At 39.0% G+C, this 18,540-nt stretch overlaps 1 long non-coding RNA gene across 1 annotated transcript; it reads right to left on the bottom strand.

The window, feature by feature from the left end:
• Positions 1-883: 883 nt before the first annotated feature.
• LOC131378530 (uncharacterized) lies at positions 884-17,527 on the bottom strand. Its single transcript, XR_009207740.1, has 3 exons — positions 17,354-17,527; positions 12,397-12,538; positions 884-1,021 (listed from the first exon to the last, which is right to left on the bottom strand). It is a non-coding gene; the product is annotated as an uncharacterized LOC131378530 (long non-coding RNA).
• Between the last annotated feature and the right edge of the window lie 1,013 nt (positions 17,528-18,540).

Here is an 18,540-nt window from a genome sequence, read left to right as displayed (position 1 = left end):
GTCTCCAGATTAGGATAGCTGAGTTGCCTGTGATAGGAAGAACTAAAGAACTAAACTTCAGTTCTTGCCCCAGTTCACTCTGACCTGAGACTTGGATCTGAATCTTGCACATTCGGGGACTGACTAGAATTTACTCATTACCATGGGAAGAATACAAAACAAAACAAAAGCAAGGAAAAGCCCCCAACACACAAGGCAAATCCATTAGTTAAGGTAATTTCTCTATAGATATTCCTGTGACTTCTAAATAATTACCAAATCTGGATTGTGTTGGGAAAAAAAAATCATCCAATTTGAAGGTGATGGTGCCTTCCTTTTTTCAGCCAACAGCTGGATGCACATCAGCCCAGAGGACAAGGCAAAAAGAGATGCAGCAATCTGGCCTCAGAGAAGACTCATTTTAGGTAGATTCAGGAAGCAGTGTGAAGGCAGCCCTGAGGGTTGTGCTGTGGCTCGTGGGCCACAGGCCATCCACCAGGGCCAAAACTGAGCAACACTGCTTGAAGAGCTCAGCTGTAGGTACAGGAGTCACTATTACAGTCATGTCCCTGTCCTGTGCTGGCTTTAGAATGTTACACTAGAAACAAATTAGACCACACCATTCTGCACATATGAGACCAAGAAAATAAACTAGAAGCAGGATGACCCAAAGGTATATACCATTTGGTAGCAGGAAATACCTTTTCCTGTGACTGAGCTCTTCATGCACTATTGCAATGACAAAGTAATTGCGGTCAAAACAGCTTAAATTTTAGTCAAGTCCATTGCACATATGCTTGGAGTGTTTGTGTTCTTTAGTCCATTGAACATGATCTGTTACTTCCAATTTCTGGCACAAGTAATTTGTTGCACAAATACATAACGAATACTTACAATTTCTGGAGCTATCAAGAAAAACAGCTCTTCCCTGCAGCACTGCAAGCATTCAAGACAGATGGACAGAAGGACATGGCATACCCAGAAATTGTGGCAATATTATTCAGAACAGTAATGTTATCTCTGCTAATTGCTGCCTTAAAACCTGTGGGGGAAAAAAAATTGAGTGTGTGATTCTGCAAAAAAATTATAGGAATTTAATAAGAATTAGGATTTCGGTGTTTAACACTGAGCTGAGAATAAGGCTTTGTGCCATCTTTCTTTTGATTTGCCAGAGAAGATAAAGTGGTGCAGAAGCATGAAGTCATGACAGGCCAAAGCCTCCACGAATATCCTGGGCACTTTCTAACAAATGCAGCCCTGTCTGTGTCCATCTTGAGGGGAGGTGTATGGATGAGGGGGCTGGAGCCTGCAAGGAGAGGTAGCGTTCAGTGTGTCTCAAATGGTTCCCAACTTGTAAACATTGGCCAGCAAAGCTTCCCAGGTAACCTGTTGATTTTTTTTAGTGAAGGCCACTTGCTTCTGGACTTTGACTCCATGGGAGAATAAAGATCTGGTAACCTTGAGGGCACACTGCCATGGTTTTGTCCCTGCTGTGGCAAGAGAGAGGCAGCATTTTGTTTTTCCTTTTCTTTTTTACTTTGGTCCAGTATGCTTTTGGACTAAACCTCTGGGGATCTGAGTAATAAGAGACTTTTTGTAAATTAAGAAAGTAGCTAAACAGAGGCTTTTCAAAAGGCATTTCCCCATCATTCTTTTTAAAGGAAAGCAGGTGTTTGGCTCAAAGGGACTTGTTCTCTTGATAGCGCAGTAAGAGAGTAAAACTGCATTGTGCCCTAAAGCAAAAATAAATAACTTCAGAAAACATGAGAACTGAGCCCTTGGTGAGGAGGTGAAATGGGTGTCCACCCTCTTGAACTAATTTATAACACCAAACATGTCAAGTGACATGCTGAATGAAGAAATGATTTGTGGCTGAGGAAAGCTTTGCAGAGATCCCAGAGGCTTGGCCAAAGGCAACTTCATTTTGATAGAAATGATCGACTGCCAAACTAAAGAGAACTGTTGAGACTATCATCTGGGAAAAGGGGGAGACTCGTATTTTCAAACTGCGGACCCAGCTATCCATAGCCTTTGCCAGAGCCAGGACGAAAGTGTGCCAGGCTTTCCTAAGCCTATTCTCTGGGTGCCCTTTGGAAGGACATAAAAATCTTAAGGAAAGGTTTTGGTACTTCAAATACTGAACCAACTTTAGAAAGCATGCAATGAATGGGTATCTAACTCTCCAGGCACTTGGCACAAAGTGGAATTCTACACAGAGTTTGTTTAGAACTTGTGCCCAAGTGTGTACTTATCTGCAAAGCTTCCTTACAATCTGATTCTTCTAAGAACCCTGATTTGCACGATCAGGGCTTGTAAATCTCACACCAAGGTCAAGGCCATAACCAGTTTATACAATTTAAATCAAGCATGCCAGCTTACGCATTCCAGTTTAGACTGGCGGTTACCACTTGCAGTGAGATTGCCACATTTGGGGCCAGATTCACAGAGCAGACAATTAGGCGGCCACACTGCTTTATGTCAGCCGTGGATCAGGCTGTTGGGCCAAGGCTCTGGGATGCTCTGTGTCATCCACATACCCTCCCGCAATTAGGAAAGCAAAGAGATATTACAACAAAGCATAGAAACAGATCCAGGCGTGGGCAAAAGATGTCAATAGCGATATAAAATTGACAGTTGTGTGATGTGATGATTCCTTATCTATTGCGCAAAAAAAAAAAAAAAAAAAAAAAAAAAAAAATTAACAAGTTAATTAAGGATCTAACCATTCCGGTTTACAGGGCTATAATTCAGCCTAGGGTAACATGTTGCATACCAGAGGAATTTAGCCTTTGACCTGATTAGATGCCAGAATCATCCTGTTCCATTCTATGTGTGAAACTTCACACAGCTCTAATTACTGAAGCCCCAAAGAAAAAAGCCAGAGGTGCTACAGAGATGGCAGGTATTAAAAAAAGTCAGAGGTAGCTGCTCCTTATGTTACTAACTGCCTCCTGAGGAACAATAGTTCAGAAATCATATAGATTTTTGTGGGAAGACTTTCTAACGGTGAAAGGGTGAGATTTGATGTCTAAATCCTATCTGTGACAATGAAAACCCCTTCCTTTGTCTAGAGTTAACAGAACACCTGAGAACCTAATGAAACATAGATTTTAATTATGATATTTGGGAAATTGCTCACAAAGTTCTTGTTATTGCTCTTGAGAGCAACTCATTGTCTAATGATGTTGAACAATTGCACACAAGAAAAGGTAATTAATATGAACAGAAATGAAAGAAAAGCTCAGAGTTAAATGTCCTGAAGACAAGAAACACCAAGGAATCTCCATACAAAAAAAGCTACCACTCATACCAGTGGTATATCATATTCATACTACACAACTAGAGAATTATATTCTAGAGTGGGAAATAAGTGGTCTGAGCAGTCACAGCTGGCTTCATGGGCTGTTACTCAATACTAGAACCTAGGAAAAATGAGTAATGTTAAAGACCCCTTAAGGTAAAAGGAAAACAGAATAAAACACACCTGAGGTTTGTCAAAGGTATGCCAAAAGTAAGCTACACACTGCTATATGAAAAAGGAAATTATCTGGCTTTTGGAAAATCATCAGATATGTTTCCAAGAGAAAAAAAAATAGTACGGAGAAGATGAATATTAGTTCCAGTATTTCAACAGAGATAGCAAACCAAATAAGAACTGATGATATTAAAAAAAAAAACAAAAAAAACCCAAACCAACAAAAAAACCCAAACAAAACAAAACCCAAAAAACAAAACAAAACAAAAAAGAAAGAAAGAAAAAAAAACCACCCCAAAATACAACAAAGCACAAACCTGATGGACTGGAATGTTATTAGATGTACACCTAAAAATCAGTAGTCTGGAGCAGGATGCATTTAATACTTCCATTACTGACTTTGGAAACAATCAATAGAAATTCTCAATTAAAAGTTACTCATCACATGAAGCCGGGGAGCTCTGCCCCTTCTGAGGAAGGCAGGATTATTGCATAGGAATTATCTTAGCAACATTCAGCTGCATGGACAGCAATACTTCAGCAAGGGAAAAACAGAATTTCCCTTCCAAGCTCACAGACTGGGATTTATGCAACAAAGGAGGAAAATGAGCGTGGTATTCTATTTGTTCACAGCCAGCACGTAAAAAAAGCAAATGCAACCTCTCAAGGCTTCTGGCAAAGCAGAAAAGGGAATTACTGAAACTATTGCACCATGCCCTAGTATTAATGCACCTGAGGCCACGCATATAAATTCTCATCACTGACATTCAAGAAAGGTAAAAGATTGGAAAACATATAAAGAAGCTCTATTCAGATGATAAGAGAAATAAGTAGCCTCTCTTACGAGAGAAAATTAAGTCAGCTTGGCTTATTAACTTCCCAAAAGGCAGGCCAAGCGTGCATGTGTTCAATTATTTTATCTGTGCTTGGTGGCATAGGCAGCAAAGAGTTCAGCACAGCCACCAGTGCGGTTGAAAAGTAGAAGGATGTTTGAAACTGTCACAGCAGTGGGATTCTGGCCCGACCTTCTAGCAGGAACACTAGGTTGATGGAAAGAATTACAGCGAAGCAGTTGTCTGCCACAGCAAGGGAGTTGAGCCAGTGAACCCAGGCTCTCTCCCTTGTCAGAGTTTTGAGATAAGTGGACACTCGAAGCACAGGCAGTGGTGTGGTCTGCAGGCAGCGGCTCTGGCACCGAGCAGCCCCGCGGTGCCCGGCGTGCGCGACGCTGCTGCACGAGGCCGCGAGCGCGGCAGAGCTCTGCAGCCCAGTACACAACGCCCCGCCGGGTCTGATGCCGTGCCACAAACCATATTTGTTGGTGTAAATGGAATACATAAGTTGTCACGGACTTTGGATGAATTGAGAGGACTTGTGCAAGACTGTTTCCTTCACTGATTTTGATCTTTTAATTGCATTTCTTAATCACAGTATCAGTTGCAATGGCTTTCTTTTCTTGTTATTTCATGATGGAAATCATCATTTTCCTCTGACATAAGACATTAGAAATAATAAAGAAATACTAGGAATTATTCTACATACTGAGGAGACAAATGTTGCAACGATATTATTTTGAAAGAATTTGTCTTACTAAACTGTTGTTTTGTGGCCTATTTGGAGCAAATCCATGAATTATAGCTTTATTTTCCCCTGTCTACACTAAAAGGGATACAAACTTATTGAAGAAAATAACAGATACAAAATGCAGTGCCATGACCTTCATTAAAAACAGAGCAGCCTGAATATTTTTGTTCAGTTTTTCCAGGACCTAAAAATCCCTGATGAAAAGAGCTAATGCATTGTGCTGCCTGTGCTTTTCATGGAACTTCCTAGCAGGGATCAATGAGGGAAAAAAATATTCAGGGTTGGCTTGATTCAAAGTATGAAGCAGAGGTCCTGCTAAACTGGAGGCACAAATCTTGATCCAGTTATTCGCTTTAGCCAATGGTTACGTAAGATCCCACAGAATTAGCAGGATGCAAAGCTAAAGGGGTTTAGCTTAGTTATATTTTCAAAACTTGTCGCAGCCTTTGAAATGTCACTGTTTTATTCAAAGAGAGGATTAAGAAAAAGTTACTATTCTTTATACTGTTTAAAATACACTGGAAAGCTTCTTCAAAGCATCAAACCCCTGCCTCAAGCCCCCTGGCTCTGTTTTATGTCCCAAAGAACTGTCTTGAGGTCCTTTGTAAATACTTCGATTTTCTATGATAATGAATGAACAACAGAATGAGACACTCGTTCTCAGTGATACTCTTTGGTATTTATCAATGTGGCATTATTACTTCCACAGGTTGCATAGCCTTTGTAGAGAAGTGGGTTTCATTTAATTTCCTACGAGTGAAAAGTAAAGATAGAAAGCAATCGACAGAGATGGAAGATTATTTAGAGGATATTTTAAAGTTAGCTTTTTGATAATTATTATATGACCCCAGCTTAAACAGGGCTTTCCCATAACACATCTGGGTCATTTACTTTCACTAGTTAACATAAACGTTAACACTGCATCTATCTTATGAAGATCTAGTAACTTGCTCCCTACATCTTTGGAATGAAATAAAACAGCAAACGGGGTAAAACTAAACCAAGAAGAGTTACAAGCAGTGAACAAGTCAAGGTACATTTTCAGCATTTATACTTCTTGTAAATGTGTAGAGATTTTTTTACCATCGAGCCAACTAATAAAATTTTACATTTTTTTTCCTGTGAACAACAAAGAAGAGGCAAGGTGACAAAAGTATTATATGCACAATTGTCAATCCTAAAAGCCGGAACACTTCAGGAGATATGTAGTATTCCACATATTCATTTGCATAGTCTGAATATAAATTTCAGATATGACTGATTTTTCTGAAAAATCCCTCTATTTTTTTTCCCCCCACAAATCGGACCAATTACATTCACTCTAAAGCTGAGAAAAAGCAACTGTGACATGGGACTTACATTAATTTCAGTATATCTTCTTTTGATATTGTCTCCACTGATAATGTGTTCTAGAAACAGAAATATAAGTTGTCAAGCTATGATTAAAGTCAAACAGAATCAGTCTGCAGTGGTATTTGTAGCATTCATTGGATTTTGTCAGTTCTTCAGTTTATAGTAGTTCCTTAAAAGACTTTACCAGTGGCCATGTGAAAGGTTTTATTTCTAGCTTTAAGCCCTTTTTAGTTTTAAGATTAAAAAAAAAGAGATCATCACCTCAGTCTAATGAGATAGGGTGAACTTTTTTTTTCTTCCTCTCTCAGATCACTGAATTTATTTCTGCATCTAACTTAAACATGAAATTTTAGTGGGAAGGTCTTAGGACTTGTCAGGACAACTAAGTAAGTAGCATATTGCTTAGCAGCTTCATGTCCTACAGGCTTAAACAGAATTATACATCTGGGAACTGATTTTTTGTTTTTTTCTTTTTTTTTTGGATTTGGATGCCAAAACTGCCATGAGTAATTGGGTAAAATTTTTTTTGAGAGCTGTACATTTTTTTTTTTTTCTGACAGAACCATAAAGAAAGACTAATTTCCAGTTCAATATTGGAACACCTACATGTATTGATTTTTTATAAGGTGGGAAATCCATTTCACCACAAGAGCTATTTCTTCTGAAAATGACACTCGTTACTTATTTCTACTTCAGTGAAAATTCTTATGAAAAGAGGCCAGAAAGAGAGCATTATGTACAAGCAATATGTTGTCTTCTGAATGTAAGAGAAAATAGTCTTAAGAAAAACAGTAATTTTTTGTGGGTATTATAATTTTCCTTGGGTGTCCCATCACAAAACCCCAATTCTAATGCAATGACCACCCAGGATTTTCATAAACTTCCAGTGTTCAATTATCAGTTCGTAATTCAAGCAAGAACAGCATTACTCAGGGATCTCCACTGCATCCTGGTAATGTATCACATAGGCCAAATGATCTTGTTTCTATCAGATACCCTATTCAATCCTCGTCTATTTGTTGGTTAACAACATTTAGAAAATGGAGGATATTTTTACTGGGGTTCTTTTGTTGGAAAGATTAAACAGCTGGCAGCCTTTTAAAGTTTTAATTTTGATTAAATGCTGTCTTGTGTTTGACTTATGACAGAATGTCAAAGAAATGTGCTTGAGGAACACATTCTGACAATATCAAGACATTGCATCTAACTTTACAATACACTAATGGCTTGCAGACAACTTCTCCTTCTTTGTTTATTATGCAAGGAAGTGGCTGTCTTCTCATGGGACTCTGGCCCATCTGTTAGACAGCCAGCAAGATCAGCAACAGAGCTGTTTTCTTAGATTAAAAATGGCAAGACATTATTTTCTAGTATTCCTTCCTACATCTTGCAACTGTGATTGACAACACTTCACCAAATTGGGGCAAAATTATGCCAGCAAGTTAAAAATATACAGGGCTTAAATACCAAATACAAAATCACAAGAGAAGCAGTTTGGAAAACTATTAAGTCCACTGCAAAACTGTGAATTTCCAAACTCTGCTCAGCAATATGGAGAGCTTAACTGAAGGAAATAATTCATTTATCAGTTAAGAGATATTTATAAAGCACAGCTGGACAAGACTTTAAACAGAGGATAAGCCACAGCTAAAAGTCTTGAAAGAGAAATCTTTTGGCAGCAAGTGGGTTTTTCAAAAGCTTACATTTCTTAACATGAGAGCAGAGCTGCATTCACTCTGTGAAACATCACTGTCTCAAAAGAAATTACCTCCTCCATTTTCAAGAAGATCCTGTGTTGTGGAAAGTGAGGATGACTGTACTACAATAGCCCAGTTTTTCTTTAGTGAAGTTGGAAGGTTGTACTCTGTAACTCACCTCATAATTTGTACAATGGGGACACCAGTACTGTTTTCAGTAGAGAGATTTTGGGAGCTCTATTAAAAAATCTAGAGACGGTAAGATATCAGAAGGGATCAAATAAATATTTGAAAAGTATCTATAGCAAATGTCTTTAAGATTACAGCAGAATAGGAAACAAAAAAGATGACATGAGATCAACTGTGCAAAGACTTACATGGAAAAGTACCTAAATACATTCTTGTTGACTCTTATCCAGATTCATGTTTTATCTTGTGCTCAAATCCTTTCTTAATAGATACAGTTTTTCTTAATAAACTTCACATTTACCAAATGAGTCCTGAAGTTTTAGCAAGAACAACTTGAAACAATTTTGAACATAACTTTTCATTCAACCTTTTTAGAGGAGCATGGGTGCAGGCAGGCTACTGCTGCTGAAAACTCTCATAACTCTTCCAGGTTTCAATAGCATGAGCAGTCAAATAGTTGTGGGAAAGCAGGATAAATACCTTCTGTTGCCCAACAAAACCAGTCCAGGAAAGACCCAGGTCTGCAATATTATCTGATTCCCTACAACATTTAGTCTGAATGATGATAATTGCTCAAGAACAAGTTATTACTGACTGGAAGAAGGCAAATCTAATGTGCGTTGGCTGAGCTGGATGCAATCACTTATGGCACTCACATATAGAATATGGGAAATTCAGACAGTGAAGCTTAAGGAACCAATTCATGAAGAAAGAACAAAGATAAAAAATATTTTTTTGCAGGGCTTTGAAAGCAAATCTGGAGAAAATTTCAAGAATATAAATGTAGGACCAGCTAGGCGGTAGGCTGGATGCACTCATGCGCTGTGCGGGCATAATTGTCATATATAAGCTGTGATGTGATGGTCTACAAATTGCAGAATTCCATCTGAAAAACTAAAATCAAAACCACACATAGCCAGCACCTGGCAGGAACTGAATGAAGATGAAAAGAATAAGCAACTTTCCCGATCCCTCCTCTTCCACTACAGACCCAGTGTTCTTGCTTTCCTGTTTCCAGCAACAGTACGACTCCCTGACTCTCACTTGGGGAAGTTCACGAAACACAGACCACAACATCCCTTGAGTGCAATGAAGATGAAGACAAGCAGGCAGAGGGCATGTGACAAAGGTACAGCTCCATGAGAAATGTAGATGGGCCAAAGTTTAACTGAGAACAAGCACAATGCTTCAATAGAAGCACCGTTGGTGCTTGCCATAATGGTTTGGTTCAAGTCATTATGCAGAAATATTTGACAAGACAGATGTGCTCTGCAGTCACCACACCAAGCAGTAGGGGACATCAGAAACCTGGAACCATAGCAGCAGGCACGGAAGACAGAGAGTGAAAAACGGGAACTGAAAGCACCCAGCTTGGTAATAGATACCCACTTGGATCATGAAGATTTCTCCAGAATAAACAGCAAGGGCTCTACTAAACCCAGGGCGTCAGGCACAGCCCTCCAGCCCTGGAAGTTCTCTGCACAGAGTTTATCTTGAAGGTGCTTGGGATACCAAGGGGCTTTTATGAACACACAATAAATTTGTACTCAGTCCCCTTTGCCATGTTTCCTTTCTCAGTGCCATGCTCTGGTTTTGCAGGAAAGATTAGGAGTGTATTTCTGTGAATCCCTTCCTGCTGGAGCAAGAGTACATAAACATCTTCCTTAGTGTACAGGCTTAGTGTAAAGGCCATTGCCCTTTAGCTTCCCTGAGCAACTCTGAGGGCACAGCTGCTGGAATCGCACACTGCTCACGGCACAAAGACAGTGTTTGTGGAGAAAAAAAACCCTTTTCCTAACTGGCACAGAGACTGCCTATCAGCTGGCCACATCTCATGCCACCTTAAAGATTCCTGAAAATGAGATTCCTTTTACTCTGCAAAAGGTAAGCTGATTTGTGTAGCCCCAAAGCATCTTGTTAACCAACTCTGTTTTCAGTGTTAGCCTGGGTTTGACATTGCTCCTGAAAGCGTGAACCAGAGCTAGCGCAGACAGTGGTTGTTTTAGCATACAAGTACTTTTGGAATCAAGGCTTTGGCATCTCTTTCATCAGGAAACCTATTCTAAGGAATGCTGCTCTTATCTAGCAGATGTTTTGCTAAAGAATTTGCTTTGTCCTTCACAAAATATGGCTCAGAGCCCATATACACTCCACAGTGGAGATAAGAGTGTTGTTTTTAAGGTAATGAGTGGAAGTCTCTTTCCCCATAGAAAGCTCTTTAGGAATCTTTGACTGTGAAGAAATAAGAATTTCCCAATGTGGATCTGGAATGCCATTTGTAAACAGTTCACATTTGGATGAATTTTTTACTACACAAATTACTCTTTCCTTAACTGAAAGAGCAAAGTTGGACGTGTAAAAGGATAATTAAAAAAATTAGCTGGGTAAAAAGTTTGCAAGAAACAGCTTTTTAAACTGGTTTAATCCCTTTCTCTGCTCAGAAATTGTCTACAGTCAGTCTTTTGTTATTAATTCCTTTGGTACTCGTCTTTGTTAGTCAGAAGTTTTGTGCAAACAAATTTCTCCCTACTCATTGCACACCAAATGCTGACTGTAAGTGTTCTCTTTAGCATTTTAATATGTTCACCATTTGATAGGTTCAAGCTGTGCAATTGGGTGTCTAAGTCACATGGTGTTGTTTATGTTCTCAGAATCCTTTTGCCCCTAATGATTTTCATATGGTCGAGACATAAATTTTGGTTTATGATTAAATGAAACTTGGCTCAGAGGAGCCAAAATTAATTTTTCAGAAGCATTTTGTACAAACAAAACTCCACTGACATAAACACATTAAAAAGAGGTTGTGAACACAGCCAGGGTGAAAAAAACCTCCTCAATTTAGAAGATGCCAAAGTGTGAGAATATTTTTTGTCCTAACTGGTCCAATAGCAGTTTTTGTTCTCATCAGTGCCTAAATGCCATAGATTACTAACTTTCTTGATTCAGTACGAGCTCATACATAATCTGTGGGTTTTACATAATGTAAACCTTCACATAGACCAATTTTACTGAAAATGTGAAGAAAAAGATATAATTTCACACCACTGTTTGTGCATAAATATTTCCAGAGCCAGCTGTACTTCTGCCAACTCTACACAATAAATAATTTTTTTATTTCCACTCTCCTAGGAAAGCAGCTTTCTTTAAAACAAACCTTCACAATACATGTTGTTTGCTACCATTTCAAGGCCTGCTACACTAATGGAAAAGAATGTGCTAAATGTAGCATTATCATGCAGGTCAGGCAGGGCAGCCCGGTACACATTTTCCCACAATCTCCGCTCATTAACATCTAGTTCCCCCATTGTGCAGATTTTTGGCTCTGTTCCATCAGAGCAGAGAAGAAAAATGTTTACAATATGCAAACTTGGAGGGACACACACAAAAAAAGGGGGGCTTTGAAATGTCAGCCCTTTGGGATGAAAAGTTTCAAAGGGGAAGGTAAGTCAAAGGTTACTAATGGGATGTCTGCAACACCTGCTTTCAGTGGAGGTTTCATAAACAGTCTTTACTTCTCAAGAACAGCTTGGCCTAGAGAAAAATACCAGCTAAAATATCTATGGCTGGCTTGAGCAGCCTGGTACCTATGGACAGAAAGGTCAGGTTTGTTATATCCTAACAAGGCCTCTCACCCCGCTTTTATTGATAAAATGAGATTGCCTTGGTGGCCAACATTGCTTTTCATGTGTTAAAGAGGAAGGCACTGGATGTGGCGTGCTCGGCCTCTGCAGTGAGGAGGAGGACGAGGAGGAGGGGGAGGAGGAAGGTGGTGCTCAGCATCACTGCTGTAGAAAGTCCTGCTCTCTGAAGAAGAGCCAAACTGCTGCATGTGGGAGTGAGTTCTGCAAATTTCAGAAGTTTCCCAGCTCAGCTAAATGTTCCTCATGAGGCACTTTTGGTAATTGTAAGCAAGTTTCATAACTGTTATAACAACTCAGAGACCTCCAGTACTAATTTTCCCCTGAAAAAAACTAATGCACATTTCTAAGATTTTAACATGGAGAAGGCAATAGAAGAGAAATCCTGCTAAATATTCATCAGATAACTACAGAACCTTAACTCATAGCCTTTACAAATACCTTTTACTGGTAAAACATTCCTGAAACTGGAAAGCAATACCTTCCTCTCAAAGGCAGTGACCCAGGAACAGGGTTGTGTAAAATGCTCATCCTGCAGCAGAGAGATCCTGCAGCAAATTGGCATCCAAGTTGCCAGAAGTAACTCCAACTTGGGTACTCCCCAAGACATCATCCTTGTTGTCCTGCAAAAAAAAGTGTGGCAGCTTCTACAAAACCTCAAAAAATTTTCATTTTAGTATAGAAGGAAGTAGAAAGCAGCATGACAGATAAAGGAATTTGCACAAATTGGCACTTGGATCTGATTATACATGAAAACCATAACCCATAAAACTTTCTCATTTTTTTTATAACAGAGATAATTAAATTTACATGAAGTTGGTATTGCAACAACAAAAAGGATGACATTTCCTCCACAGAAAAATATTATAAAATATTATCTGCTCTCCTATTATCATATATAATTTCTGATCAATAGCAACCAATACAATCACTTCAGCGGGAATTCTGTTATTAACCACTACCAAATCAAGTCCATTTTAACTCTCTGTGTTTATCCCCAAAGTTGAAAAGAAAAAGCCCAAGGTGATGAAGATGATGGTGGGCATTACAGTACATTCAGGCACAGACAGAATCCCAGGAAGTTTTAGGGAAAATAGCTTTTAGGCCTTACTATAATTTACAGTTTTTGAAACATGCATGTTTGCCACAGGTGACAGGAAATAAAATCTGATCTGATTAATTCAGCTGAATTTCATTTTTAAAATGATAATCAATCCCTGTTTCTCCAGAGAATTGCCAGCAGCTCATATGCCATACAGGATAAATCCACCTGTAGAGGACACAGATGCAGCATGAAGTTTTTTAGGAGAAATACCAAATGTGTTTCTACACATGCATTTATTCAGACAGATCTTTTTCTATTCAATAATTTTTTTGTGAGCTGTAGCTGTTCTCAAAAAGAGATCAAGTACCCTAATCTGGATACATCTTTGTGATAATGATGACTCAGTCACATTGTCACATTATGTCCACAAATTGGATTGTATCTGGCCAGCATAGGTAGAATACAGAATACTTCAGGACTAGCAGCCAGGAAGAATTTAGTGTCTCTAAAAAAAAAAAAAATCAGACACTGGATGCTTTTAATGTAGTTTCGAGATGGCAGAAACCATTTGTTTCAAGTGAAAACTGAAAGCTGGACAGCAAAGTAAACACAGAGAGTGGACTCTGTATGCCTTACAAATATAATCCAAGTTTATTTATAAATACACAAGAAGCTGAGAAATGTCTTCAATAAACTATTTGCATTTTTCATTTTTCTTGTTTGCAGATACATAACTTTAGAACTTCATCTGGAGAGCTTAAAATAGTTTAGATATGTTTGTAAGGAGGACCCTGCTTATTTCACAGAAGTTTTCCCTCCCATGAATTCATTGAGCTTTCAATGTGTTCAGTGGAGCTGTTTCTTTTTACACTGGACTGAGATCAGATTAGACCCCTTTGTAAATGGTATGTCAAGAAACATGTTTTAGTCAAATGTAAGCCTTTAAAGCAAAGGTTCTGTTTTTGGTTTACATAATGATATGCTATGGAGAATAGCTTTCCTATTTTATATTCCTTCCCTTCTTCTCATACCGCCCATGACTCTTCTCTTTATGTGCTGCTTTAGATCTTTCCTTCTTGCTGTTCTTAGTAGAAACCACATTTCATTTGTGCCCTTTATACACCATATCAATGTGTTCAAACTTCCTGCTTTTCGACTGGAAAAGCATTCAGGATTTCTGGTAGGACTTTCAGTTGGCCAGATGGCTGAACAGCTCGCATTAACTTCTGCACAATGATGGGAGGAAGCACAGAAGAACCAGCACTGTCTCTGTCACTGTCTGCTCAGCAGTACCCCCAGCATAAGAAATCACTGTGTTTTGCCCCAGGTTATTACAAGGAAGTCAGGTTCAAACGTACAGGTGTTAAACGAGATGATCCCACACCCGACCAATGTCATTCTCTTCACTGTGTAATAAATAGACCAATTAAAAGACATTTGAGCACCAGTTTAAATGCTCAGAAATGGAAGCACAAACACCTGGATTATCAGTGTGATGCTGGATATCTACCACTTGGTATTTTTTCAAACCTTTGTGTTTTGATGTTCTGCGCATAACAGAAATGATGCAGACATATCGCTAGGGTTTTCTCATGCATCTGCTCAGAACTAAAAATTACTGTTTGAACAGTCAAGGGCATTGCTTATTTTCTTATCAGATTCAGCATCTGAGCAATATTAATCTGCATCAGTTCTTTCAGTAACGTGTTTCCCTCCTCAGGACTGGATTTTTGTAACAAATCACTTTGTAAGGGTAGGGCTCTGGAAAGGGGCCTGGCAGAGAAACATGAATATGTGGTATGGGAAGCCCACCTCCCTTAGGGCAAAAATCTCAGCTAAAGCACCTTGGCAGCACATTAATAGCTATAAAAGACTCTTTCTTTGCTGACCACAAATATGCTGTGGTCAACAAGAGGTCTACTCACTGTTTTGTTAAAAACACTGATGATTTATTTTGCTTCAGCCATGTGTGAAACTAGTCACCACATTGTGAATAATAATATCCTCTCAGTCTCAATGGAGCTCTTTGCATACAGAAAGATCTGCAAAGCATTTAGCTAAATACTCGATATGGCAATCCAGTGGCTGACCACTAAAATATAGCCATATCTGGGATGGAACAGTGCAGTTCAACAACAATGCATGGCAGCAGAGGAGACAAAGAGTAGGAAAAAATAATCCATTAGGAATCAAAGCAAGAGCTGGAGTAAAATATAACTACGTCAATTAAGCATGAGCAGCAAGGAGGGCTAAAATCATAAAATTGAAGAGCACCCTGGAATCTCTGTGCGTACAGGAAACCAAGAATTTATACAGTTCCTTGAGAGGGTGAACTCCAACTGCACAGTGCCCTCTACTGTGAGATGAACTCCATAGAGGCTCAGAGGGGAGAAAATTATGTGTTAAATCACTTGGCCTGCTCGGTTTCTGCAGCACTATTCTGAGGTTGTAAAATCTCTGAAGAACTGAACTGGGCATGCAGGATCAAGCTGGAGTGGTTAGCCCTGTGCAGAACAGCTTGGCATCTGCTGAGCCTGCTCCCCATTACTCTTTCCAAAATGGCAAACAGGATGAGTACCAGAAAATGTAGGGATTAAGTGCCTTTTAAACATCTACAGTTTTAGTAGTTTTGGTATTGACTGAGTGTTATCCATCTCATTTACAGTTTGCAATACAGGCAAAATTACAGAACTGCATTTTTTGTTACACCTTTGAGAGGCAAACGATGCCCAGTTGGCAAGGTCTTGCTATGTGAGAGGAGAAAAATAACATCACTTTAGGGAAAAAAAAAAATTAAAAAATTACAAAAAAAAAAATAAAAATTACTCAACACATTTTGTACCTGATGCTGCAACACATTCATGCTAAAATTCAAGCAATCCACCTATATTTCTGATATTTAAAATAACTCCTACTTCACTAGGGCATGTTATTTTGCTCTTCTAAATCATCTTAATTATATTCTACTGAGTAGAATATATAGCAAGTGAAACTCATAGGGTTTCCAGCAGAACACATGAAGACACCCAGGAAGGTTTAAGCACAGGAAACATCTCAGGTGACCAAAGAAGAACAGTTAGTTCAGTAGCAAAGGGCAGACCCTGTGACAAATCACACCTCTGTTCAGGTGGCTCATTTGAGCCCACAGTGTTTTTTTCCTCTCACTCCTGTGGTAGACCCTGGCAGGAGGTTTTATTTCCCCTACACCCCAAACACACACACACACACACATACTCTGTCTCAAGGTTTGGGATTTCCCAAAAGGTTTGCAGGTGGTGTAATGTTTTTCCCTACCTTCTAGCAACCTGCAGGACACAAAGCTTCTTCAGGGGGTTTGCTTCATTAAAAAGCTGACTTTAACTGCATCATAAGGCACCATTCTTTAACTCTTTTATTCTCCAAAATAAGCATAAAACAAGTATGTGAACACCCATTCATTCCAGAACAGACATCCACATGGACAGGACAAAGCTGTGGTGAAGAGCACCAGTGCTGAATGTCCTGCTGAAAGTACTCAAAACTGGATATTGGAGAGTATGAAATAAAAATCTGCACAGAAAAAAACATGTTCTGAACAAATCTTCTGGAAGAGAGGAGACACCCAGAAGTGCCCTCTGTTTCAGAACCCTCTGCCCACTAGATGGGGGACAGATTACTTGCACAGAGCTCTGCAAAGTCCTTTGGTGGTTTTAAATAGTGCCAGGCTGAGCAAGCCACTTGTTGGACTTCAGCCGCCAGAAGACTCCTGAGCCACACTTTGTATTCATCTGACTAAAGGAGATGCAAAAGTTGCAATTTAGTCCTAAAACATACCATTGTACACATCCTTTTGTGTGCACCATGGGTTTCTAAGCATATATCATTACTTTAAAGTTTAACAAGTAAAACTCAAGGTAAAAATGTGAAAGGAACCAAGGCTAATTAAAAAAGAAATCTGGAGAGCTATACAGAATAATTTGGAAACATGATAGTTTTCCCAGTTGTGGAGTTTTCCTATGGGAATCTGAAGAGGACTGCAAGATGTATACATCCTGTACATTTCAAGGAGTGGTTTTAGCAATTTAGTCATATCTGCTGGCAGTGATTTTGCTGGAGATGGGATACAGCCAGGGGGGATGGTAAACAGCCTCAGTGCTGAGAGTCACCTGGTGCAGTCCCTCTCTAGCACACATGCAGACATTGCTGCTGCTGTCTGTATGCAAAATGTTCAAAACCACTCTTCTCCCCTACCCCCCTCCCCCCCCCCCCTTTTTTTTTTTTTTTAATATTTGGAAAATCTTTGTGGTCTGGCAGGGAAATATAGAGCTGGGGTAATGCACAGAAAGAAAGAGGGAAATTTGTATATATGCTGTTTATAAATAATCCCAAAAGGTCAGATTACAGTTTGCCTTACCTTGAAAGGAATAGTTTTGTACTTCCTGCTCTTTTGAGAAATCAGACCTCCTTTAACATGCCCAGCCAAGATCCCTTTCAAAATTCTAGACTGTACATGAATTTACATATAAAATCACTGTCAGAAATATGAAATCTCTTCATTATTACACTTGAAAAAAATTACAGCCTCTTCTGTTACTATCTCCTAGCTAACTGATTTGCTTTAGTTTTCTACCAGCAAGGAAATGGCTGAAATGAAACAGTTGATTTGCACTTTAGAAAGGCTTTGAAATAAACCAAACATTTGCTGCATTCAATAATGTTTTTTTCACTGCTGCTATCATAGCCCAATAAGTACAATAGCAGTGGAGTTTTTGGATAAGTAAAGAGCCTTTTTTTAACACAGAAGAGAAAAACAACTTGTTTACACTTTAGCAGCTGCTTAAAGATAACAAATGAAGTTTAAAAAGGCACATGCTAATATCAACACATGATGTTCCCTAGGCTTGAAAATAAAAATCAGAGCTCCATTAGGCTTAGACACTGATATTAGGTTAAAAACAAAAACAGTGTTTTCCTCTTGCATTTCTGGAGACAGACATTGTTTGCTGAAGAATGTAAAATTCAATCCCCCAGAGAATGCCAGAGGCTTTTTGGCAGACTCTCTGAAACTCAAGTCAACCCTTTTCTATAATAACCAGCATCAGAAAGAAAAGGGGGCAAAAAAGGAAGAACAGGAGGAGAAAGAGACATAATTACTTTCAATGTTTACATGGCTCTGGCTTCTTGAATCTGAAAAAGTATCAGACTGCAAAGACTGGACTTAATCTAACTTTAAGCAATTGACAGGTGGATTTCAACTACTAATTATTCTAACTGGGCAGTTAGTCTTCTTAGCTCTTCTTAGAACAATGGGAAAGAACACTCAAGTTTATAAGAAAAGAAAAAACTGTGATGTCTCATATTTGTGCTTGTTCAAACTCTGTGCCATCTAACAATATCAGCTTTGTGTTTAAAAAGACCAGTTAACCAGCCTAACATCAGGGTGGGCATGCATTTCGCTGTGAACATCCCCACAAACACCGTTTAACAAATGTTCTTCATTCAAGCTGAACAGATGGAAGAAAAATTACTCTAGGCATAAATTTTATGGATGCTTAGCAATAAGAGTGCTCAGGCTCAGGAGGATAAAAGTTGCTATAAAAC

This window comes from Hirundo rustica, chromosome 3 (genome assembly GCF_015227805.2).
Source record: "Hirundo rustica isolate bHirRus1 chromosome 3, bHirRus1.pri.v3, whole genome shotgun sequence".
Lineage (NCBI taxonomy): Eukaryota > Metazoa > Chordata > Aves > Passeriformes > Hirundinidae > Hirundo > Hirundo rustica.
The sequence above is the reverse complement of the archived record's forward strand: the minus strand, read 5'-3'. Positions and strand labels throughout refer to the sequence as shown.